At 51.3% G+C, this 24,783-nt stretch overlaps 1 protein-coding gene and 1 long non-coding RNA gene across 2 annotated transcripts in view; both read left to right on the forward strand.

Moving 5' to 3' along the window:
* Window positions 1-1,172, forward strand: part of LOC149126060 (uncharacterized) — a 51,226-nt gene extending 50,054 nt beyond the window's left edge. The window contains exon 5 of the long non-coding RNA XR_016236140.1: window positions 466-1,172. This is a non-coding gene — a long non-coding RNA (uncharacterized LOC149126060). The remainder of the gene's footprint in view (window positions 1-465) is intronic.
* An 11,309-nt stretch (window positions 1,173-12,481) lies between these two features.
* TGFBI (transforming growth factor beta induced) overlaps window positions 12,482-24,783 on the forward strand; it is a 55,478-nt gene continuing 43,176 nt past the window's right edge. Inside the window, exon 1 of the mRNA XM_089335893.1 lies at window positions 12,482-12,630. The gene's annotated coding sequence lies outside the window, so the exon portion shown is untranslated. The remainder of the gene's footprint in view (window positions 12,631-24,783) is intronic.

The raw sequence follows: 24,783 nt of genomic DNA on the forward strand, positions 1-24,783 counted from the left end.
CAAAGTACAGTTTATGGATTACAATGGCTTTCTCCCCCGCATAACTTCCCTCCCACCCGCAACCCTCCCATCTCCTGCTCCCTCTCCCATTCCATTCACATCAAGATTCATTTTCAATTATCTTTAGCCTTTTGGCTAAGATCAAGTGTAGCATTCAGTAAATGTTTGAAGCAATGAGTGACCAGGGCAGCATGGTCTAGCTTTGGCCCTGACTCTTAGTCAACATGCACAAGTCCCTGCATAGCAAAGAAATCGATGCGACCTACTGTGCCTTTGGCGGTCCTTGTGGTTACCTCACCTCAAGCAGAGCAGTGATACTCAGATTTAAGGCGCTGATGTCATTCTCTTTGTCGTTCACTCTGCCAGCCTGAACCCTGGCAGCTCTGAGGTGGCCCAAGCCAGGGCCTGGGTCCGTGGCTGCCTCCATCTCTGGAAGAGAATGACCAAGGGGCCTTCTGCCCACAGGTGCCCTATGCGGGAAGAGAGGCCGGTTCTGCACTCAGGGGACACAGTCCCTCTTCCATCTGCCCACCCAGCTCTCTTCAAAGCCACACTCAGGCTCCCCCTGCGGAGGCATTTTCCATGACTCAGAACACCCAACTTGCTGGGAAATCACAGTTAAACAACCTTGCTTCGCGTCAGAAAATCTAACAGAGTCACTATTCGGGTTAAGGCACCTTCTGATCCATTTATCCACCCGACCTCCCACGTGGAATGTTGCAGCTTCACTTCTTCATTTTCCAAATTGCCAAAAACAAGAAAAAAAAAGCAGAAGAAAAAAGAACGAACTCTGGACTGTGGCTCTGTGATGCTCCTCTCGGAAACATGAAAGGAGGGAGCCAGAGGCCACGGTGGCAGCACATGGGCTGCTTGAGCTCAGAGGCCCAGGCATGCACCAGGACATTCTTCCTCCCTTAAACTCATGCCTGCGAAATTCTTGCAGCCAAGGTCCAAACAATGACTTCAGACGAAGGAGTAAACATCAGTGGAACAGAGGATTTCAAACACTTTGCCTGCATGGTCCCTGCCAAAGAGCTGCTTTCTGGAATTGGTGGAATTTCAGGTTGAGCTCACACTTACCCCTTCCTTCTGGAACAAAAGTTTCAAAGGTTGCCAGCCCATGGGAGGCCACAGGGAAAGGCCCTGCACAAGATCTCTGTTACTGGCAAGAGGACAAAGTTTTCAGGACCACCCTGACAGACAAGGTGCTCCCCCAACTACCCCCACCCCACCCCTGTGGCCCATTCCCCTCCTGCCCGGAAATGACTGTACGCTCCCAGGTCTGACTCATCCAAGGCCAGACAATAAAGCAGTCACGTTTGTTGATTAAGAACCAGTGTACTGAGACTGTTACCGTGCCTCTCAAGTAGCTCTATTACTCTATCTGCAAAGCATGTGGCAAGCCTGCTCTGTGTCGTCTTTCCATTAAAATGCAGCCCCAACAGGAGGATTGCAGCAACCCAACATCTGCTCCAAATTTCCCCATGATTTATGTGACTGTGGGGCCAACTCTGTGTATAAATATAGACAGATTCTGAGAGGGATCTTGTCCTGTACACAAGTAAAAGCAGAGAGACAGGTATTTAGTTACAACATCCAATTTGTTTTAGGTCTTAGAATGTCCCGGTGTCAACCAGATGTCCACATATCCAGATTTATTATTGCATGTCACTGAAACATGGAAGTGCTTTGGATATATATGTTCCTTGTGATTAATTCTGAATATTTTACATAAGTTATTCCCATCACTACTGCAGCCAACAAAGGAGGAGTGAATTCTATTAACTTTTGCTGCTGGGGAAACTCGGTGGTCACAAGCAAATGGAGCAGCCAGCACCTAGTGCTTTTGACTCTTAGCTTACTTTTTTGGGGGTAGTCTACTCAATGCCATAAAGATTCATTTTTGATGAAACACTGGCCGTGTTTGGTGCAGGGGTGGTTAAATGTCAGTACCACTTCAGTGCAGGACGTACCCACGACACGGTGGCCCTCGTCTCTGACTAGGAATTTCATGTCCGCTCACTGCGGCTGCTGTGTGGGTGCTGGACTGCCAGGGCACAAGCTGGGGGCTGCACCCATGTTCAAGAGACTTGAGGAGCTTGCTCCTGAGGGTCAGATGCTGGCAATACTAAAGAGAAGCAAGAGGCTGCTTCGAGAGAGAGGCAGAGGGCAAAATCTAGAGGGCCTGCTCATAAAGGAAAAGGGAGAAGATGGTAAGAAGGGTGGCCCTCTGGCTCCTGATTGGCTGGTTCAACAGTTCCTTGGGTTCAGGTTTGGGGCTGGCGTTGTGATGCAGCAGATTAAGCTGTGCCCTGCAATGCTGGCATCCTGTATCTGAGTACTGGTACAAGTCTGCTGCTCTGCTTGCAACCCAGCTCCTGCTAATGTGCCTGAGAACCCAGCAGAAGATGGTTCAAGTGCTTGGACCCCTGCCACCCATGTGGGAGACCCGGATGGAGTTACTGGCTCCTGGCTTCAGCCTGGGCCATCCCTTATCCTTGCGGCCATTTGGAAGTGAACCAGTGGGTAGAAGATATTTCTCTCTCTCCCTCTCTCTCCCTCTCTCTCCCTCTCTCTCCCTCTCTCTCTGCTCTGTGTGTGTATATGTCTCTCTCCCTCTGTCACTTTGCCTTTCAAATAAATAACATAAATCTTTCTTAGAAAAGAGTTCAGTCTTAAACCAACATGGTATCAGGACTGCAAGCGGAGATGTCCACTCGGAAAGCCGACGAGCAGGGTGCTGGGCCTCAGCCCCCACAGCCTGAGTCAGCCTTGCTGTCACCTGTGTGGTGGGTTGGTGTTCTGTGCAAAGATTTGCTGTGGTTTCAGCGGTTTGATCTCCAAAACTCATGTTGAACCTTATGCCCCAGTGCACCCATCCGGGGAGGTGGGGCCTTTGGGAAGTGGCTGAGCCCTCGTGAATGAGATTAGGTGCCCTGAAGAAAGGGCTTGGCCCAGGGAGTTCACCTGATTGCCCTTCCGCCTTCCGCCACATGCACAGAACATTCCTTCCCACGGGAGACTGCAGCCCCCCAGGCGCCATCTTGGGAGCAGTGAACAGCTGTCCCAGACTACTGAACCCACTGGCACCCTGATCTTGGACTTCCTGGCATCCAGAACTGTAAGAACTGAAGTCCTAGAGCTTATAAATTACCCAATTTGCAGTATTTTATTATTCCAGTACAAACAGACCAAGAAAAACTTTTTTGGACAAAACAATCCTATCACAACCCAAAACATTGGGGGAAAAAAAAAAAAAAAAACCACTTTTGCAAACACTGGGGAGTGGCTGAAGCATTTAAATCCGGGAAGTGAGTTGAATGGATTCCTATGGAAGACCCACTTGGGAGCAGTAGCTGGGAGGAAATTTGGGTCTTGGCTCAGCTGGCCTCTTAACAGCTGCTTAGATTTGGGAGAAGTAAGTCAATTCTGCTGGGTCTCAGGTTCTTCATTAGTAAAATGGACATAGTGCTGCCTTCCCTGTAGGGTTGTTATGAGAATCGTTAGAGTGCCTGGGAGGCTTCAGTTTGCCCCAGCAGGGCTGGTTTCCTTCTCTGTGGCTGAGCACCCATTGGTGCAGCTCAGCCCGTGGAGAGGCAGGAGGCTCCTCGAGAGGTCCCAGTAACCTTCCCAAAGACGGCAGGGCAAGCCCCCCTAGAGAAGATCGCAGAGTCTAGACTGCTGGTGCTAGGGGCTCCGGGCAGGGTATCTGGTGGAAGGCTGTCTGTTCATCGTATCTGGGAGTTCAGGGGCAGAGGGAGAGCACTGGTCAAGTGCAGGGGCTGCCTGCAGCCGCTGGCACACACACAGCCGTCACACACACAGCCCATGTGTGCCAGAGCTCTTCACCACCACCTTTCCTCCTTAGCGCCTTTCCCTGCTTTCGCCCCTCTTGTGGCTTGAGTCTCACCACTGTGCCTCATGGTGGCTGGTGCACCTGCCTCACCACCCCTCGCCCCCTCACGATCGCCCAAGTCTCTTGTCTTTACACACACACACACACTTCCTCCATCAGGACTTGGTTCTTGCCTGTGCACAGCCTGGGTGTTGGCTGGCAGGTGTCATCTTTCTCCTATCAAGATAGGAATGTGGGGGCCGGTGCTGTGGCTCACTTGGTTAAATCCTCCACCTGCGGCACCGGCTTCCCATATGGGCTCCGGTTCTAGTCCCGGTTGCTCCTCTTCCGGTCCAGCTCTCTGCTGTGGCCAGGAAGGCAGTGGAGGATGGCCCAAGTGCTTGGGCCCCTGCACCTGCGTGGGAGACTGTGAAGAAGCACCTGGCTCCTGGCTTCAGATTGGCGCAGCGCCAGCTATAGCAGCCATTTGGGGGGTGAACCAACAGAAGGAAGACTTTGCTCTCTGTCTCTCTCTCTCTCTCTCACTGTCTAACTCTATCTGTCAAATAAATTTTAAAAATTTAAAGAAAGAGATAGGAATGTGTTCTTTAAGTCTTCCTCTCTGGGCTGGAGCCCTGCTGCTTTCTTGGCCACAAGAAACCCGGCTCGATCACCGCTTGCAGAGCCTCATCTCTTTGTGCTGGGTTGCCACCGGAGGCAGAGGCCATAAGGGCCACACGGGCAGCGTTACCCAGGCCATGGCCCTCTGGGGCTTAGCCCAGGGGAAGATGACTACATTGATCAAACGCCCCAGCTCCCCTAGAAGTTAACCAGGCTGGGGGCTGGGGGCTGGGGGCTGTGGGCTGTGGATTCAGAGCAGAGGGATGTGGCTGGTCCGCAGTGGGGCTTCTGATAGAGCCTGCCCTGCTGCACAGCGAGGGGAGAGCCGATGGCAGCCGGACCATCCCGGAGCCTCCAAACCTGGGCCTTTCTTCCTGAACCACAGCGTCTTGTTGCCCCCCTCCACGCCCCGCCTTTTTCTAGACTTAGGTTGCTGAGCGATTCCTCTTTAAGTGGGTTCACTCACCTTTAAGCCACACCTTTGCCCTCAGCCTGGGCGCTCACCTGCCTCAGGGAGATGGTTCTGCCTGCGTGGAAGCCTGGGGGTGTCTTCCTGGATTCACCTTTTCTAAATCACATTTGTGTCTCTGTTCCAGAAAGGTGTGTCCTGTAGCATTTCCAACAGAACTCTAGGTGACTCAGAAAAGGCAGCATTGTTTTTTCCTTTTTTAGGCCAGCTTTATTGAGGCATTATCTACCTATCATAGAATGTATCCCCGTTAGGTACGCAGTTGGATGAACTGTCATCCAGGTGGCCACCACCACAATCAAGATACAGGACATCCGAGTCCTCCCCCCAGATCGCCTGTGCCTTCATCTCCCAGTCTGCAGCCCCTGGCAACCACTCATCTGCCTCCTGTCGATATGAATCAGTTCTGCTTTCTCTAGAATTGTCTATAAATGAGTCATACAGTAGGTACACTGGCTTATGCTTTATGCTCAGCATAAATGGTTTTACATTTCATTTGTTTTCATTTTGTTTGAAAGGGAGAGAGAGGGAGAGAGCGAGCTTCCATCTGCTGGTTCACGTCCCAGATGCCTCAAAGGCCAGGGCTGGGCCAGGCGAGCCATATAGCCAGGACCCCGGAGCTCCATCTGCATCTCCCACACGGGTGGTAGGGGTCCAAGCACTTGAGCCTCCCCTGCTGCCTCCTAGAGCGTGCATTAGCAGGAAGCTGGATTGGGCGCTGTGCACCCAGGTCCTGAACCAGGTCCCCTGGTGTGGGATACAGGGATCCCAGGAGTGCGTTAACCACTGTGGCACATGCCAGCCCCAGCATGGCGTTTCTGAGATGCACGTTGTAGCATGTTACCAGTAATTTATTCTTGTATCTTAGCAGTATCCCATTGTACAGAAGCGACAGTTTGGAGGGTTCGTTCCAGCTGGCTTTCTAGACCCTTCCACCGTGACGTGTGGCACAAGTATGCCAAATGGCATCCTCAGTGGGAGCCGAGGGCTGGAAGCTACACTGCCCTGGTGTGTTAGTTTTCTGTTACCTCGGACCTTAATGGCTTTAAACAGAAGCATTTTCTAGAAACCTCAGCTTCCATGGGTCAGGAGTGCAGGTGCGGGGCAGCTGGGTCCTCCACCCCAGTGCTCGCAGCGCTGCAATCAAGGTGTTACCCAGGTCTGGGTTCTCACCACGAGCTCAGGACCCTCCTCCTGGTTCCCTCAGGCTCTGGTCGGGAGCCAGGTCCTGCAGCTGAGATCTGCCTTTCTTGCTGTCCTGGAGACTGTCCTCGTGTGCGGGGCATGTGTCCCCCTGCACAGCACGGCTGTGTCTGCTGCTGCTTGAGTCACACCTACCTGCAGAACCCCCTGTGCCATGTGCGTGGTGCGTGGTATGAACACTGGCGTGCTGCCCCACTGTCCTTCCTGGCCCGGTTATGCTCGGGGAGTGGGGGGACTATGCAGGGTGTGCACCCTGGGGGTAGAAAGTGGAGCAGCTCAGAATTCCACCCCGACCTGGGATTTCACCTTTGACCCCTTGCTCCTCCACCTGCGAAGAGGGGTGACGCACTGCCCTTGGAACCTGAGCCGGTGTTCTGTTGCATTGTTTGATCTTGGAGCCCAGCTGGAAGCACGTGAGCAATCATTTCGTCCAGCATGGACTCTGAAGGCTGTGCTAGGCAAGCGCTTTGAGAAGCCTGAGAATCTCTGGGAAAGAGTGAGGGGAGAGGCAGCCCCACAGCAGGCAGGCAGGCAGGCCTGGGAGAGGTGGTCGTGGCCATCCTAGCCGCTCGCATACGTTCTGAGCCGTCCATGGCGGCATTGTCCTCTGTCCCTTTCCCAGCTCAGCACAGCCAGGTGCCCAGCTGCAGCGAGGGCAGTGTGGGTAGTCCCTGGGAGCAGCAGCTGAGGAGCCCGTGTGGGTTTCATCTCCCTCCTGTCTCTGCCCTATTTTGGCAGTGTTTGTGATGGTGGCTGCTCCATCAGCCTGGGCTCTGCGCCAAGCCGAGCTGCAGCCAGCCTCTAGTGGACATGGGCGTGACGGAGAAGCTCTGTTCTCCAAGTCCCCGAGGTTCAGGGCTACTCGTTACTGCTGCACCACCAGGCCTGTGCTGGCTGATACCTAGACGGGTGCCATCGCCGTGACGCTTGCTGCCCCCTTCCCTTGTCCCTGATCTGACACTTCTTGAGCTCTCGCCATCGCAGTCAAGCTTCGTGAAAAGTCTCTGTGTTGCTGTAGAGCTGCATGTTGTCTGTCACTCACACAGAGCTCCCCCCCTACCTGCTGAGAGAGGACAGCTTTCACATCCTAGGACTTCAAGCCTCATGACAGTAAATAGGCTACTCCTGTTGAAGAACAAAAAGAAATAATTAGCACATTTAGGGGAAGCTGTCAATCAAACGCAGTGTCATCTGATTTGCACCTGCCTTGATGCAGTTTACTTGTCTTCGCTCTCTGAAAAATCTCAATTATCACGCACCTGCCGGGCCCCTCACTCTTCGGTTCCTGCACCTGTCGCTTGTTTGTTGCTTATGTCGGCATCTTTACCATTCTTGTTTCTCCCAGACTTTCACGTTGACCGCGTCTTTCTCTTGGGGTCTTTTCTGCCACCACATCCAGAAGCCCCAGAACCTTTTCCTTGCTGAGCATTTCGGAGCTCTGTCCCTTCCCCAGTGTCTTCTCACACAACAGCTGCCCTCATAGTTGTTTAAATGCCACTCACCTGCTCCTCTCACCCTAGGGGCCCCCGACGTCTCTTCCTTAAGCACCCCCGCACCCTGTGCTCTGGGCTCACTTCTTCTCTCCCTGCCCTGGAGCTGCGGGTGGCACTTCCCTACTGGGGCCATCTGCAAGCCATTCTTTGGCTCAGGACACTATTGCCCCAGCCACACAGCTTCCTGATGGGCCAGTGTGCTGGGCCACGTTGGGGACGGCCACCCAGTGACCAGACGCATTGCAAAGACAACGTGACTCATTGTCCAGAGACCTGGCACCTGCAAGGTGGACACCACCAAGTGGCACACGGGCAGGGCCCACCCTCGAGCAGACACTGCAGCCCCCTGGGACTGAGAAGAACTCCTGCACAAGAACCAGCCGTGGTGTTAAATTATGCCGCATGTTAACGAGGGGAACTTCGAGACCCAGCGAGGCCCTGGCATTTATGTTCATGATGATCACTAACAGCTGACCAGCACTGGCGCCTGCAGACCGTGCGGCCCAGCCCCTGGGTTCCGGGGGAGGGCTTGCCTCTGTGGAGGTAGTGATAGCGGGAAGTGAGCCCCTGGCGTCCGGCTAGGACTGCCTGCCCTTTCAGAGTAGATGGGATCGAATTATTGCATCAGCTCCCCCGACACCCTCAGGACCATGGCCTCCCTCTGCGGCTTTCTTCTGCCTGTCCAATGAAAAGCAGATCGCTGCGCCGGCGCTGGCGCCGGCGCTGGCTGCTGCAAGCCGGCTTCGGAGGTGCGCGGGGGCGGGCGCGCTGCGCGCCATCTGGTTCTCGTTGACTTCAGCGGGGCCGGTGGAGACAATGGGCCAGTGTGCAGGGTGCGCGGGCGTGTCCGGTGTGGAGACCCTGGCCGGCAGGCTAGGCGTGGCCGCGGGCCGGGGGGCTCGGGTTTCCTGCAGTGTGGGGGTGTGCTCTCCCCCGCTGGGCCCTTCTTCCTAGAAAGATGGGTTTCAGCTGTTTTCCCAAGACTCCTGGTGACCTCCTCGTAAAAGCGATATTGTGTGCACGCGTGTTAACTTTCAAAAAATGCAGCCTACATTTGATACAGAAAGCTGGAGTGCACAGGGGTGAAAGCCTCGCTCCTTGGAGTTGTAGCCTAGGCTCTGCAGTCCTTCTTCTAGACACTTCTTAGCCTTGCAGATTGGGAAATGCGTCTGAAATGTCTGGGACCGGGAGTGTTCTAGACGTTTTCAAATTTGGGAATACTTGTGCACAGTACCGTGCCATCCGCACCTTGGGAATGGGGCCCAAGAGCAAATGTAAGACTCTTGTGTTCGTATATATCTTATACCAGAGCCTGAAGGTGATTTTAGACAGTATTTTAAATAATTGTGTGCACCAAGTTTCAAGGTGTGGAATTCTCCACTAGAGGCATCATGTGCAAGCTCCAGGCTTCAGATGTTGGAGCAGTTCAGATTTTTAGACTGGAGGTACTTGACGTAAATTTGAAAGAATGTAAGAACGGCCTGGTGCACGCTCTGGAGTTAGTCAGGATGTTAAGTACTTCGTAGGGGTCACCTGCAGCTGCATGTAGTGCTTTTGCTAAGAACATTTTTACAAAGAATGCAGTGCAGTGGGGCAGGAAATCTGCCCTCGGTTCCCCAGGGAGGGGTGCAGGAGCCAGCCTCAGCTGAGGGCGGGGACTCCGGATTCCACAGTGCGTAACCCCCTCCTACACCCTCCGGGCAGCTGCTCGCTGGTTTCTGTCTTGTTTTCCACCCCACACGGAATCGGGGCTGTGTACCTTCCTGCTCAGTCCCTAGCGCTGTGCGCGTGATGTTAACAGCTGCATTGCAAAGGCTTCCCTGAACCTGTTTAGCAAATCCCTTGATTGTGGATTGTTCCCTCATCCTGAGATGATCGTCCACTGTCGACATCTTCAAGCCCAGCTCCAGTGATCTGGCCGTAGAGGGATTCCTAAGCTAACAGGCATGCACTCTTGAACAGGTTTGGGAAGTTGAGACAAAATGCCTCTAGGAAAAGATGTGCTTCTTATAACAGTGGACATTTAACCTTTCATTTCAAACTCCCAAGGATTTCAAAAAACGTGTGACTTACCTTCTAGACTTTTGACTCACTTTGTAGTGATCAAAATGGTGAATATTTTCACTCATTCGTTGTCAATTTTAACTTTTCATGCTCTTTATCAGTTGATTCATGTAACTTATTTTTTAACTGACTTGTAAAAACTTGTTGCATTAGGAACGTGGATCCTTTGTCACCCGTGTTGCAAATACAGTTTGTCATTTGCCTTTTTGTCTTGCTTACCATGTGTTTGTATTTTTGTGAAAGAGGCTTGAAAATGCTACATCTATCTTTTTCTTTGTATTTTCTCCCTTGTTTTATCTTTAAAATTTGTTTCCCCAATCATACTAAATAAATATCAGATTTGCATATTGATATTATCCTATCATTTAAAATTCAAATAGTAGTTATTTTAGCTTATAATGTAACTGTCAGAAGTTTATATACATTTAATGGTCTGAGCATCTTTAGACTTTAAGGAATATCTCAGCATTTCATATGTAATTAATGAAATTTATTGGTGTTTTCTTTAAAAGAATCAGCATTGCTTCATTTTCCTCACAGTTATTATGAAGCTAATACCTGATCACTTTAAACATTCTCAGGAGAGTTAAGACTGTTGAAAGTTAAGATTTTTGGCAGGGGCTTCAAAAAACTCATGGAAAATGTGCATTGTGAAAAATCTATGGGTAGATTTCAAAAAATGTGTACCAAGTAAACTTTTTTATATTTTCATTTTTTTAAGATTTATTTTATTTTATTTGAAACAGTTACAGAGAAAGGTAGAGACAGAGACAGGTCTTCTGTCCACTGGCTAACTCCCAAATGGCCGCAATGGCCGGAGCTGAGCTGATCCAGAGCCAGGAACCAAGAACTTCTTCTGGGTCTCCCATGTGGGTACAGGAGCCCAAGCACTTGGGCCATCTTCTGCTGCTTTTCCAGGCACATTAGCTGGGAGCTGGATGGGAGGTGGAGCAGCCAGGACCTGAACCAGTGCACATATGTAATGCTGGCACTCAGGCCAGGGCTTTAACCCACTGCACCACAGCACCGCCCCTGAGCTTGTCTGTCAATCACATGTTTCCACCAGTTCTTTGAGGTGACCTCATAACATGTTTGCTGTTACCAAATCTGGAGTCCCTTCCCCACCTCCCCCTCCAAAGCTCCTTCTGCCTTCTCAGTTTCTCTCTACAGGAAGGAGCAGAATCCTGTAGGTGAGCAGGTTTTGGGGGGGATTCTGGTTTGTAAACTCTTTACAAATTGCATGACACTATTTACATATCTGAGGACGAATATCAGGAGAGCTATGACATCTGTGCACGAGTGATCCCCCTGCTGCTAAGAAACACCCAGCGCTGTGCGGACGTGCCCTGGCCTCCTCGGCCTTCTTCCTGAGACCCCTGTAGACACAATGCAGCCAGCAGCCTGAGGGCAGGCGAGCGGGACCGTGTGAATCCTAGCAGGTCCCAGAGCAAGACAGGACAGCGCCAACAAGTCTGAGAGCAGAGAGCCCCTGGATAAATAATAAAGTTGAAGATCCCTCAACAGTCTACCATGCAGAGGCCACCTCGATTGACACCTGTCCTCAATGACTCTTCAAGATACTCTTCTTGCTGGCGCCGCGGCTCACTAGACTAATCCTCCGCCTGCGGCGCCGGCACACCAGGTTCTAGTCCCAGTCGGGGCGCCAGATTCTGTCCCTGTTGCTCCTCTTCCAGTCCAGCTCTCTGCTGTGGCCCGGGAGTGCAGTGGAGGATGGCCCAAGTGCTTGGGCCTGCACCCACATGGGAGACCAGGAGGAAGCACCTGGCTGTGGGGAGCAACTCGGACTAGACTAAGTTACTGGAATTAAGACTTATTGTATGCATCTGCTCTCCCACAATATGGCGCTGGGAGAGGAGTAAACAACTTCTACACAGTTGCCTCTCTTTGGAGGAGAGCAGCGTGCTCAGCGTGTGGGTAGCAGAGTTGGGATTGGTGGAAGAGGACTATAAAGGAGGAGAGAGACAACATGCACCAGGAACATCCGGATAACATCTGAGCAGCCCTCGAGAGAGCCGGCCGGTGGTGTGCCACTCCCCCGTGGAAGTGGGGAAAGTGGCAGGGGGAGCCGCCCCTCCACGGAGGTGGAGGGATCGGCAGCCAACCCGGGAAGGACCAGCAGCAAACCCGGGAAGGGCCGAGCAGACAAGAATAGCACAGGGTCTAATGTCGTTCCTCCACGAATGGGGGAGCGACACCTGGCTCCTGGCTTCAGATCAGTGCAGCACGCCGGCCGCAATGTGCCAGCCGTAGTGGCCACTTGGGAGATGAACCAACAGAAAAAGGAAGACCTTTCTCTCTGTCTCTCTCTCACTGTCTAACTCTGCCTGTCAAAAAAAAAAAAAAATACTCTTCTTTTATGCAGTTGAGATCCTGCTGTAGAATTGCTTTGTAAAAGCGTAGCTAACCACAGGACACCTGAGGGCCAAGTCAGAAGCCAGTGAGAGAAGGGCTCAATGACAAGCAATAATTGTATTTGAGTGGTTTATCAACCATGCGAAATGCACTTGTGAGATGACCCAAGTCATTCAATGGGAGTGAATTTGTTAAAAGCAAAAAAACACAAAAATTGTTATTCAGTCTTCTTGAAATGTCGGCCATCTTTTCCATTGCGCTGTGCAGCCACTCTTGGGTGGACGGAAGTCCAGATGCTTTTGTTTGTTCATTTAAACCATGGCTTCGGGAATGTGTAGGGCAGGGATGGCAGGTGAAGTGAGGACACCGCTTCCCCGGGGCCAGAGGTCGCTCTTCTCTCCTTCCACCCCCTGTCCTTGGACGAGGCCTGGAATCTTGTTCCTTCAGTAATCAGCTCAGCCGTTCTGCCAGTTGAGCCCATTTCTTTGTGTGGAGCAGCCATTGAGAACAAACAGTTGTGGAAGTGACCACCAGTTGTGGCAGAGGATACCTCCAGAATCGTGGGGCGAAAGGTAAGGCACGCAGAATCTGTGCGTCGGTCTCAGTAAAATCCCGGGGGGAAGAGAGCGCTGAGGGAAATGGGAAGGGTGAGCTTCAGGTCACAGAGCTCTCGGACGAAGCAACCCCACTGCACTTCCGAATGTGGGAGCTGGGTGCCCTCCAGGAACTGGGCATGCGGAGCCCCCCAGCCTCACATTACAAAAGCTTAAAGTGGCAGCCACCAGCAGGTCTGGTTAGGTATCTGAGGCTGCCTGTTGCCTTCGCTGTGAAGACTGAAATTGTTTGACTCTCAGATTTCCCTCCTCAGGACCTTCTAAGCTGCTTCATATGAGGGGACAAAGGAAAAAATCTGGAGCCAACCAATTTTTATGTTCTTTGAGAAGTTTCTTTTTCTTTCCAGATGTGTAGTATAAAAGTAGATTATTTTCTTAAAATTGAAATAGTTGGTGTTTAAGTGAAGGGCCTGTGTCAGAAGTCCCCACGGCCACCACTGTGTTTGCAGACTCACTCCAGTGACTCACAAAACTCAGCCTGAAGTGTGCCCTCGGTGAGATTGATTGCAGCCGTGCTGTAAGGCTATACGGCCAGCTCCTAGGGGAACAGCCACAGGCCGGGTCTGGCAGAGCCCCGAGCTTCCTTGCGCTGGCTCCCGCCCATCGTAGGTCTCACACAGCTCACGCCCCTCCCCTGCAAGGAACAACATATATGTGATGTCCTTGCACAGGGAAGCCCATTAGAGGCTCAGGACTCAAGTTTTGTATCAGCCTAGGGAGCGGCTTCCAGCAAGCTTTGGGCGCCAGCACGCAGGCCTTTCTGCGGATAGCAGCCAGCCTGTTGCGTAAGGCTTCTCGGGATGCCTGCCCCACCCCCCACCCCGTACTTTATTTTTACCTAAACTACTCTGAGCCATTTCCATTTACTCGCCAGTGATTATGTCTTTGAGTGCTGTTTCTGATCTCATGTGTGAGTTTCTGTAATTCTCAGATGTGGTGAGACAGAATGAGGGACCCAAGCATTCTTCTGTATCATTTTTGTCACCTTGCATCCTCTCTCACCACACACACACACACACATTGGAGATTTGTTTATCTGAAAGAGCGACAGATGGTGTGGGAGAGAGAGAGAGAGAGAGAGAAAGAAAGAGAGAGTGAGAGCGCACTTCCATCTACTGGTTCACTCCCCAGATGCCTACCATAGCCAGGGCTGGGCCATGCCTAAGCCAGGAGCCAGGTATTCTGTCTGGGTCTCCCACATGGATGACGGGCCCAAGCACTTGAGCCATCTTTCACTGCCTTTCTGGGACACTTGCAGGGAGCTGGATCCAAACCAAAGCAGCTGGCACTTGAACTTGCCTCCTATATGGGATGCAGCTGTCCCTCTGCCATCTCTGTGAGTCTCATGGTTGTCCGCCAGGTAACTGATCCACTTCTCCCTGGTGTCAGCTCAGCTTGTGGCTGACCTAATGAAGCTTTTCTTTTTTTTCTAATATCGTTTAAAACGTACTTTCAGTTGCAAACCTGGGTTTTTTTCAGAAGTTCTGGAGTCTCTCCTCCTTATCCCCTTCCCCCACCTCTCATTCCCAATAGTGGAAGATCTTTCTGCACCCCTTGATTTCCCATGAAGAGCTGGGGGCTTGAACTTGCCGCTGTTTCTGGACTCTTTTTTTTTTTTTTTTTGGACAGGCAGAGTGGACAGTGAGAGAGAGAAAGGTCTTCCTTTGCCGTTGGTTCACCCTCCAATGGCCGCTGCGGCCAGCGCGCTGCGGCCGGTGCACCGCGCTGATCCAATGGCAAGAGCCAGGTACTTATCCTGGTCTCCCATGGGGTGCAGGGCCCAAGCACTTGGGCCATCTTCCACTGCACTCCCTGGCCACATCAGAGAGCTGGCCTGGAAGAGGGGCAACCGGGACAGAATCTGGCGCCCCGACCGGGACTAGAACCCAGTGTGCCGGCGCCACAAGGTGGAGGATTAGCCTAGTGAGCCGTGGCACTGGGCATGCTTCTGGACTCTTACTGTCTGTCAGAACCCCTGTGAACTATGAGGGCACTTCAAAAAGTTCATGAAAAAATGGAAGGAAAAGCTAAGTTTATTTGGGGGCCCCAAAATGGAAATCTCTGTATAGTTTCTTCCTAGGACACATTTTCCATGAAGGTTTTGAAGATGAAGATTTGCCATGAAGATATATGGATTTCAGTTTTTTGCACCAAAATAAGCATGTCTTGTCATTCCATTTTCCACAAAGCTATTGAGGAGCCCCTGCAAGTCATTGCATGGCAGATTGTGGGGGCACAACTACTAACCTGCCCCTGGCAGCCGGAAGGCTCTCTCCCCAATGAACGTCAGCTAAACCAAAGCCCGATCTCCTACCTCACCCTGCGAGAAGCCTTCCAAATGCTCAAGGAAATCTTAATTCCATTTTTCCACAAGCTTTGAGAGTACCTAACATAGCTGAAAATGCATGTCTGGTCTCATTTTAAAACAAGTGCGTTCTGCCCGTTCTGACGGATTGGTAACTTGGCGGAGTCGGGTATTGCCTCCTTCTGACAATGAGCCCTGCTGCTTTTGTTAGGCCAGGTTTAGACAAAAGGTCTCCGGCTCCACTCAGTAGCTTCGGAGGCATCAGGTTATTTGGAGACTCTTCTGGCTCCCCAGAGCCTCTACTGCTCTCCAAGCGGGTTTTTTCCCAGAATCCCATACTCTCCTCTGTCTGCTGGGCCGAGCTGAGTAGGCGCCTGCTGGAGAGTAGGGTAGCGCCTGCCTCTTACCAGGCTGCTCTTACACGTGAGGCCCTTGGGACAAAGGGTGAAGGCTTGGGCTGTGTCCTGCCCACAGGGCCTCGCCTCAACCCGAATCAGGACAGGAGTGTCAGTTTGCTAATTTAGCAAACTATAAGATGATGCCCAAACCAGATATTCAGGTTAATGTAAAATCCACTTAATGAGCGTAAATAATCTAATTGACTGTTGATGCACAAACACAATACATAATCCCAAACTCTCCCCTGCACTTGAGGTTCCGGCTCCCCCTCCTTTTGGGGTGAATTGCTCCGACTTGTCCCTCTCACCTGCATTACGCTGGAGGGAGGGGGTACTGGGAGGGCTGCTTTTATAACTCCTATCTGTGAGATGTACAAGAGGGAGGACGTGCACATCCCTAAGGATCTTTCTCTGTGACCTCCCCTGCCTTTAAGGCCTGAACTTCTTGTACCCAACAGAAAGACCACACTCTTCTAGTTTGTAAAAGTTTATTTGAGGGGCTGGCCTTGTGGTGTAGTGAGTAAAGCTACTACCTGTGATGTTAACATCCCATATGGCCACCACTTAGTATGTGTCCCATCTGTTCCACTTCTGATACAGCTCCCTGCTAATGCACCTGGGAAAGAAGTGGAAGATGGCCCAAGTAGTTGTGCCCCTCCACCCACGTGGGAGACCCAGAAGAATCTTCTGGCTTGTGTCTTTGGCCTGGCCCAGCTCTGACTATTGTGGCCATCTAGAGAGTGAACTAGTGAATGGAAGATCCCTCTCTATAACTCTGACTTTCATATAAATAAATAAATAAATCTTTTCAAACAATGTATTTGAGAGGGAGAGAGTGAGAAGAGTCCTGTCTGCTGGTTCACTCCCAGATGCCAACAATGGCCAGTGGATTTGAAGCTGGGAACCAGGGACTCAAGCCAAGTCTCCCACATGGGCAGCAGGGACCCAAACTGGAGTCCGGAGCTGGAGCCGGGACTTGAACCTAGACACTCCGGTGTGGGATGCGGGCATCCTCACGCATGTCTTAGCTACCAGGCCCAACGCCCACCCTGCACACTGTGCTCCTGCACACTGCTGGAGCACAGCCAGGTCCCAGCACTTCCCACACTGTCTTGTGTCTGTCTGGCCTGCCAGTCTACACTCCTGCAGGTTGAGAGCCACGTCCAGCTATGACCTCAGACAGAATGTCTGCAGAGCAGTGCCCAGTGGTGACTGGGTCAGCCAGACAAGTGAGCTCTAGACTTGGCTGAAGAACTGAGAGGACGAGAGTCCGGAGAAGGCGGGCGTGGCTGTCAGCAGTAGCGGCCTGTGACTGTCCAGTTTGTGTAATGGAAATGTTTACTGAACATCTGCTTTGTGCCAGGCATTCTTCTAGACACTGGGGAGAGAAATGAAGAGAAACAAGAGAAATGAAATTCCTCCTCTGGAGGAGTTTACATATCTTGGGGAGACAGATAATAAACAGCCAACAAAACAAATCAAACAGTAGCAGTTGTTAAGGGAATGAAAATAAAGTAGTGGAGGGGGTTGTGCAGTGGGTTGAGCTGCTGCCTATGATGCCCGCATCCCGTGTGAGTGCCAGTTCAATTGCTGGCTGCTCCACTTCCAGTCTGGGAAAGCAGCAGAGGAAGGCACAAGTGCTTGGGCCCCTGCTATCCATGTGGAAGACCCTATAGAGTGCCAGGTTCCTAGCTTTGGCGTGACCCAGTCCTGGCCGTTGTGGGCATTTGGGGAGTGAACCAGCAGATGGAACACACCTGTATTTCTCTTCCTCTCCCTCACCACCTGTAACTCTGCTTGTCAAACCTCGAAAATGAAAAAAGGTGATGGAGAATAAAGTGAGATCTGTATGACACAGAGAAACACAGAAGAAAGAACTTTCCAGATGGCAGTGGCAACTTGTGCCAAGGCCCTGAGGTGGAACTAAGCTTCTGTTACAGAAACGGGAGGCCTTCCAGAGTGGCCAAAGACTGCACCTGGGAGTTGGGAGCGGCTGGCACGTGACTGAAGAGTGGCTGGGGCCAGGTCTCACAGATCACTGTGCATGTCCTGGGCAGCCACTGAGGTGCTGTGAGCAGGACGGGGGGAGTGGGACGAGTGTGTTCGCGGAGGTGTTTGGAGGTGACCTCCTGGACAGGGCCCTGACCTTCCACATCCACTCCCGTGTTCTGGTGAGGAGAAAACATTTGCTGTGCCTGCATTGGCAGCAGTTCTGCTTCCTTGGCCCCCCTGGTACACGTTTGGACCTGGAGGGGACAGGACTTTGCTTGGCCACTGGGCCCTCGGTTCCCATGAGAGTAGAATCTGCAGATTTGGTCTTGAAAGCATTGAACTCATCGGCCTGCATTCTTTGAGTTGCAAGCCATACAATGCAAGTTAGTAAAAGTGAGAAAACAGAGAATTTGTTGGCTGCCAAAACTGACCATTGTGGGGTAGAGCTGGCCTGAGGGCTCTGTCAGCTGGACCGTCTCTGTCATTTGGTCTCCCCTACTCTGCTCCACTCTGTGTGTGGATTTTATTCTCTCTTGTTCTGGGACTGCTTCCCCAAAAAATGTCCTTAGATGCAGAATGTCAGGTGTCTTTCCTGGGCCCCAGGCCTCCGAGTGCCCCATGTTTGGAGTCATTTCCTTGAAATTATCTAAGTCTGCTCTGAAGCCATCAGTGCTGCCCAGACGGAGCGCCCAACACAATTCTCTTCATGAGCCTCGTCTTCATTTCGCCCCTTTGGGATACCTGACCCTCTTTCATTTATGTGGGGTCAGCCAGATGTTTGGGTGAGCCTCAAGATGATAGCTGGGATTATCCTGGGACCCTGGAGCCAGGCCCCCGTTCCAGGAAGATGGCCTGGGGAATAGATAACTCTGGCAGGGCAGCGTGGTAGCTCTTTGACAGGACTTTGTGAGACCAGAACACCAGGATGGCGCTGACATGCTGATTCGGGGTGCTCCTACTCCCACCCGCTGTAGGATGAGTTCAGGTTCTGGCTGCGTGTGAAGGCCCGAGCGGCTGTCTTTTCTGCTTGTGTTCTGACTGTGGCGCACTTGAGGGCCGCCAGCCTCGTGCACCCTGCTGCGCCCAGGTAACCACCCCACGTTGTACCACATGCCAAGGGCTGTGTCCTCCCAGTGTTCCTGATTAATGCAGCTGAGCACCAGTGAGCCGTGCCAGATGATGTCCTTGCTTGTGTGTGATTGATGTGCTGGCTCCGTGCCCTCCCGGGCTGGCTGTCGTCCATGCCAGGTAAGGGATGGGCACTCCTTGAGAGGATCAGGGCGATGGTGGAGATCTGGCCTGTGCCCATCTCTCTCACACGGACAATGACCCATCAGTCAGAGGCTTTGTACGCTGCCTTCTCATTTACATCTACTCCGTTCCTAACTGGGTATGCTCGCGTAACCCTTACACAGCCAGACCCAGGGGACCAGTTTCAAGGAGGTGCTGGCCAAAGAATCACAGTCCACACACCCAAACTGACTTCAAAATAACACACATATTTTATTTTTGCTCCTTGAAAATCATGGAAGGGGTCCAGTCATGTGCTCGACAGCGACTCTGCCCACTCACCTGATGGTGCGGCTGCTCCAGCGCAGCCCTCACATTCACACCCTCGCCCAGCTGCTGAGCTCACATGTTTTTCTTCTTTCCCATCTCTCCTTTAGAATGTAAATTTCTCATCTAAAAGTATACTATCCAATAGAGTAGCCTCTACAAATGTGATTAATAAGCACTTGAAATCTGGTTGGTCTGAATTGAGATGTGCTGTATGTGTGAAATACACACTGGATTTCTTTTCTCTGGTATACTTGAGAGAGGGGAGAGAGAAAGAGGGAAGGAAGAAGGGAGAGAGAGAGATCCTCTCTGCAGGTCTCCTCCCTAAATGCCCGCAATGGCAGGGGCTGGGTGGAGGCCAGAGTCGAGAGGTGGGAATGCATTCGGGGTCTCCCAAGTAGGTGGCAGGAACTCAATTCACATTGGATTTTGAAGACTTGGTATGACAAAAAAAACCACTGTAGAATACTGAGCTAATAGTTTTTATATTGACCACATTTTGAAATGATAATGTCTTACATTAGGCATAATTAAATATACAAGATTAATTTTGCCTGTTTTGCTTCACTTTTGTAATGTGGCAGCTAGAGAAGTGAAAGTCCATACATGGCTCCTCTCGTGTATCCGTCAGACAGCACTGGGTCAGATCAGGAAGATATGGGAGGTTTCCTCATTGTCCTTCCCCTGGGATTCTCACTCCTGTGCTGTAACTGGACTCAAAAACACTGTGCTCCAGTTAGCATTCTGGGAGAAATAACTTGTGTTGGATGGGATGTCAAAGGGCAAAGACCCTAGACACAAATCCCAGGGGACTTCAGGGAACCCATGGGAAAATGAAATCGACATATCAGCTCATTTTGCTGCAAAAATTTTTGAAATCCGTGCATAATTTTTTATTTCATAATATAAAATTTCTGTGAATTTTGTGAAAACTACACATTGGATTTCGTAATTTTTGCACCAAAATAAACTCAACTTTTAGTTCCATTTTTCACGCATTTTTAAAGTGGTTTCATAATAGTAATCATTTTTGTCTCACCACACATAGGTTAAGGGGCACTGGGATTAAAAGACACTTCAGGAAATAACTGACCTCACTGCTTATTAAAATTGCCGTCATAAATCTTCACACTGGAAAACAACCTTAATGGGAGAAAGAGAGTAGATCTTTTTTCCCCTGTCACCAGTTACTGCAGAGTTTCAATCATTTCATTCACAAGGGGGCTCCTCTCTGCCTTCTGTTCTTTCCAGGCTTGCCACAGCCCCATACCGCCCAGTTGACACAGCGCGTATAAGACACTTAGCCCTTTATTGAAAGCTGGCAAGCAACATTTTCCTACTGCTTTCTTCGCTTGCATCCATGTGGAGTCCCCAATCTGTCGTCTGCAAGCACTTCAGACTCTCCCACTTTGCTCCACTGAGACCGTCCTGAGCCGTGAAAGCAATCCCCTCATGACTCACCCTTCCCATAAGATGTCTGGAACTTTGGGAAGACAGCCAGAAGTGCATAACGTACACTTGTGATAAGAGACACAAGGTAGTCGAGGGGACAGTCAGAGGATCTGTTCTGAGCTTTGAAACAGTTTTTATCTGATCATCTTGTAAATCTTTTCTGGAGTGGATTGAAAAGCCATGAGCATTCTCGGCTCACAGGAAACTTAGTTATTCCAGGGTCTAAGTGCTCACATATGTGAGAGAACCGAATGCGGGCTGAATGAATGCGTTTGGAAGGAATCCTGGCAGGAGACAAAGGCCGTCTTTGCCTTGGTGATTGCTCTCCCGAGGTCATAAGGGAGCAAGGAGGAGGGTGGTAGAAGATTGAAAAGCTGCCTTCTTATTGTTATCAGCTTGTGGCTTTGAAAACGAGAATGAACTTGGAAAGCGGTGTCCTAGACTCTCACAGGACGTCAGGGCACCAGGGAGCGCTCTCTGGGTCTGTGACCTTGTCATCCTGTAATGCCTCAGGCTCCCCTTTGTATATGAAAAGCACAGCTCTACAAGGTGAGGATTTGTGTATTTAATATTTCAGACAACTGCTCGTTCATGTTACTGCACAAAGAGGAAGTCAGGCGTTGTGTAACAGAGCAGAGTCCCGAGAATTTACGCTGATAGCGGGGAAGCTGTTTCCTCTTCCCGCTGTGTCTAATTCGTGCTTTCCTTGACAAATGGCAAAACCGCAACTCTCATCAGAAATCGTGAACTCCAAATATTAATCTCTGCGTTCTTAGTTAACTTTGAGGTGTCATTTTCTTAACAGCTTTTTGAAGCAAGGAGCAAAATTTGGCCGCCTCGCAGCTGATTTATCCTCCAAGCAATGACTGTGCAGGCATGTGCAAACACATTTTTCGTGTTGTTGTTTCTGGCCAGAAAGCTCGACTTGTTTCTCCTCTGGGCTCCAGTTCCTGCGTGAGGCCTGCCGCAGCGCCACAAAATCCCAGGGCAGCGCAGCGTGTGCAGGTCATTTCCTCTCCCGCTCTGCAGGGCCGCCCAGGGCCAAGCGTAGTAGACGCCGTGTGCTCTTCAAGACCTCCTCTGCACACCTCCCAGCGGCTTCCGCAGCTGGGTCCAGGCCTAGCACGGCCCGGGCCCTTTTAAACATGCCAGATAAATGTGCCTTTGCCCAGTGGGGTGCTGGATGAGACTCACTCGGCCTCTGCTGTGCTTCTGTTCTCTTAGGGTGTGGTGACTGGGGGCCAGCACTTTCTGGAGTTCCTCCCGAGACCTCTGGGCCAGTCTAAGGAGAAAATAATTTTAAAAATGACCTGCTCTCTCATAAAGCCTGCCGCACACCTGCAACCCCATCGGCACAAACTCTGACCTGGAGTATGGCTCACCCACACTCAAGATAGTCCTGGGGGGGAGATGGGTGGGTGGAGGGAGTGGGTGCAGGGCAAGGGCAGGGGGTGAGTGCGTAAAAGGCCATCATCACCGTCATGTACAGGAGCAGCAGCTTGGATGGATGCCAGGAGCCCAGACGTGGGGCGCACGGCTGGCCCCGCAGAGAGGCACATGGCTGGCCGTGTGGGGAGGTGAGGTCCTCCTCGGTGGAGACTGCTTCTACATGTGAACTGTGTCTGGCCGCTGCCTGAGATTTATAAGGGCAAATTACTAAACGATTTCCATAGCGTGAAGGGAAAACAGAGGTGTGGGCCAAGTTCAGATGCGAGTCTCTGCATTCAAAGAACATTTATCCTGGGCTTGAGCGGGGGCCAGGCCCCGGCTGCCAGACTGAGCTGGAAGCAGCCACAGGGGAGTCTTCCCTTTGAAGTCGGGGGTCGGTTTCCGCGGGCCGAGGTAATGAACCCCTCTCGCCCCCGCTGAAGAGCAAGGCTATTATTTAGGAGGGAGGGAGCCCGCATTTGAAGTTCTGGGTTAACAGTGCTACAAATGATAGAAAACTTTTTCTTTCTAAGCAACATTTAAGTTGCAAGGACCAAGGCAACTCTCCTAATGTGGGTTTTACCCACTCCTCTTAGAGTAGCAATTTTAAAAGAGCTTTAATTTAATGAAACAAATGGGCATGCCAAATAATCCTTGCGGTGGCGGCGATGGTCTGGGACCCTGCAAGCCTCAGACAAGCCCCCCACCCCCTAGCAGCACTGAGTCTGCTCTCTGCAGGGTGAGGGGGCAGCTGTGCCAAGGCAGCCCCTGTGTGCCCAGCCAAGTGCTGGATCTTTAGGATAAACACGATAACCGGGACCCCACTGCGCCCTGGTGGAATGGGTTCCCCCGGGGTGGGGTGGAGTTGGGGAAGATGGCACATGTTGTGAACCCACAGTGGGAAGTGCCCCCAGGAACCACGATGGTGATGCAGGAGGGATCTTTAAGATGAGCCTGACAAATGGACAGAATGTGGGCAAGAAATGGAGCAGAGAGCAGCACAACAGAGGTGGGCGTATGGGGAACGTTGGGCCTGTTCAGGGGAGAGGGAGGCCTCCAGTTGAGTTGGAAAGTAGGAGAGCACTGGGAGAAAAGTCCGGAGGAGAAGTCAGAGCTGGGCAGTGGAGGAGGCTGCCTGCGTGGCCCAGGCAAGAGGAGAGGGCACAGCAGCGGCTGGGAGGGGAGACTGTGCGGGAGCCAGTGGGACGGGGCTGCCTCCGTGGAATCAGCCGGGGAGCGTGGATGCTTGCAATACCTGCAGAAAGACCAACCTGTGTGTTCTCACTTAGCTGTGGGAGCTACAAAGGGGAGCTCCTAGCAGTAAGATTCGAATTGGGGTTTCCGGGGTCGGTGGGTAAGAGGGGTGGGAGGAGACAGGAGGGAGAGAGGACTGCTGACGGGCACAGGGTGCGGTTGGGTAAGAGGAAAAATTTCTAATGTTCTCTTGCACAGTGGGGTAACTATGGATGATTACAATCGTATGTTTCAAAATAGCTGGTAAAGAGGATTTTGAATGTTCCTAATGAGAGAGGTGACAAATGTCTGAGGTGCTAATATGATCTTGTCATTACACACTGTACACATGTATGGACAACTCGTGGTGCATACCATAAATATGTGCAATTATTATTTTAGATTAAAAATGTATACATACAATATGAGGGCACTTCAAGAAGCTCCTAAAAATGGAATTAAAAGATGTCTATTTGGTTGCAGAAACATTTGAAATTCAGGAGTCTTCCCAAAGTCCACGAAAATAATGCATACTATGAAAAAACTAGACGTGTATTTAAAAATCCCCCTGCACCAAATAGACTTACTTTTCAGTATCGTTTTCTCAGGCATAGTTTCAAGTGCTTGGTGTGTTAACAAACCCTAGTGATGTCTGGACCACATAACCAGAGATTCTGGTTTAACTGGCCTGGGACATGGCCCTGAGCATCAGGATTTTTAACAAAGTGGCCAAGGTTCGAACCCTGGTGAGCAGCAGATGGGAGGCAGTGGGGAGGGGGCTGTCCTGGAAAGCTCCAGGCAGGGCTGATGGTGGCCCATAGGCCGTTCTGAGGGCAGCAGGCATGCCCAGGCCCTGACCGTGCCTCACCTGCGGAGCACCTGCCTACAGCTTAACCTCTCTGGCAAGGGGAAATGGAGAACATCTCAGGCTTCGTTGCCCCTGCTGACAGGGCAACACATGGTCCTTTGTACAGGAGCACACGTGTCCCTGGCGCTGCAGGAAGACTGTCCAGAAATGGGCACAGCTTTCGCAGAATCAGTTTCAGATGCTGGCGTCCACAGGAGCCCTCTGCTGTCACAACTCTCCTGAGGCTGCTCCTCTCCCATCCCCCTTCTCCCATGCGACAAAGGCAAGATTTCCTTCTCTCTCCAGACTTGGTTCACCGGTTCACCTCGGGGCCTTGTGCCTAACACATAGCAAAGGGAGGTTAGAAAACGCTCCAGCTGTTGTGGCGTTTGGGGAGTGAACTAGTAGATGGAAGACTTTTCTCTCTGTCACTCCCTCTCTCTGTAACTCTACCTCTCAAATAAATAGATAAATAAATAAAAATAAAATAAAATAAAATGCAAGCTCCTAGATCAAAGCCAGCAATGGTAGCAGTATCATATTGGCTTCATCCAGGCAAATAGTGCCAGGTGAGACACACACTTCTCCATCTCTCCTAGAATTAGAGCTCAGAAGGGAGAAGGCTGTCAGGAGGGCAGGGAGCAATGTTAACCAACAAAATCATGCTTTTCCTCCCCAAAGGAAGGCTGCTTTGGGGGATGTTGACCAGGAGGGCTGGCCTCAGCTTGGATCGCCTAGCCACAGCAAGCATTCACAGAGCTGTGTGCACCACTGTTTATCCTAAGTGCTTTAGGGGGAATTACCTTCTCTAACCGTCCGACAACCCTAGGAGGAGGTACTATTATTATTCCACATTGTTGAGCACACTGACACGGAAGAGGGTGAGTGGATTGCCCACA

This window comes from Oryctolagus cuniculus, chromosome 6, assembly GCF_051225735.1.
Source record: "Oryctolagus cuniculus isolate XC-2025 breed Fujian yellow rabbit chromosome 6, ASM5122573v1, whole genome shotgun sequence".
Lineage (NCBI taxonomy): Eukaryota > Metazoa > Chordata > Mammalia > Lagomorpha > Leporidae > Oryctolagus > Oryctolagus cuniculus.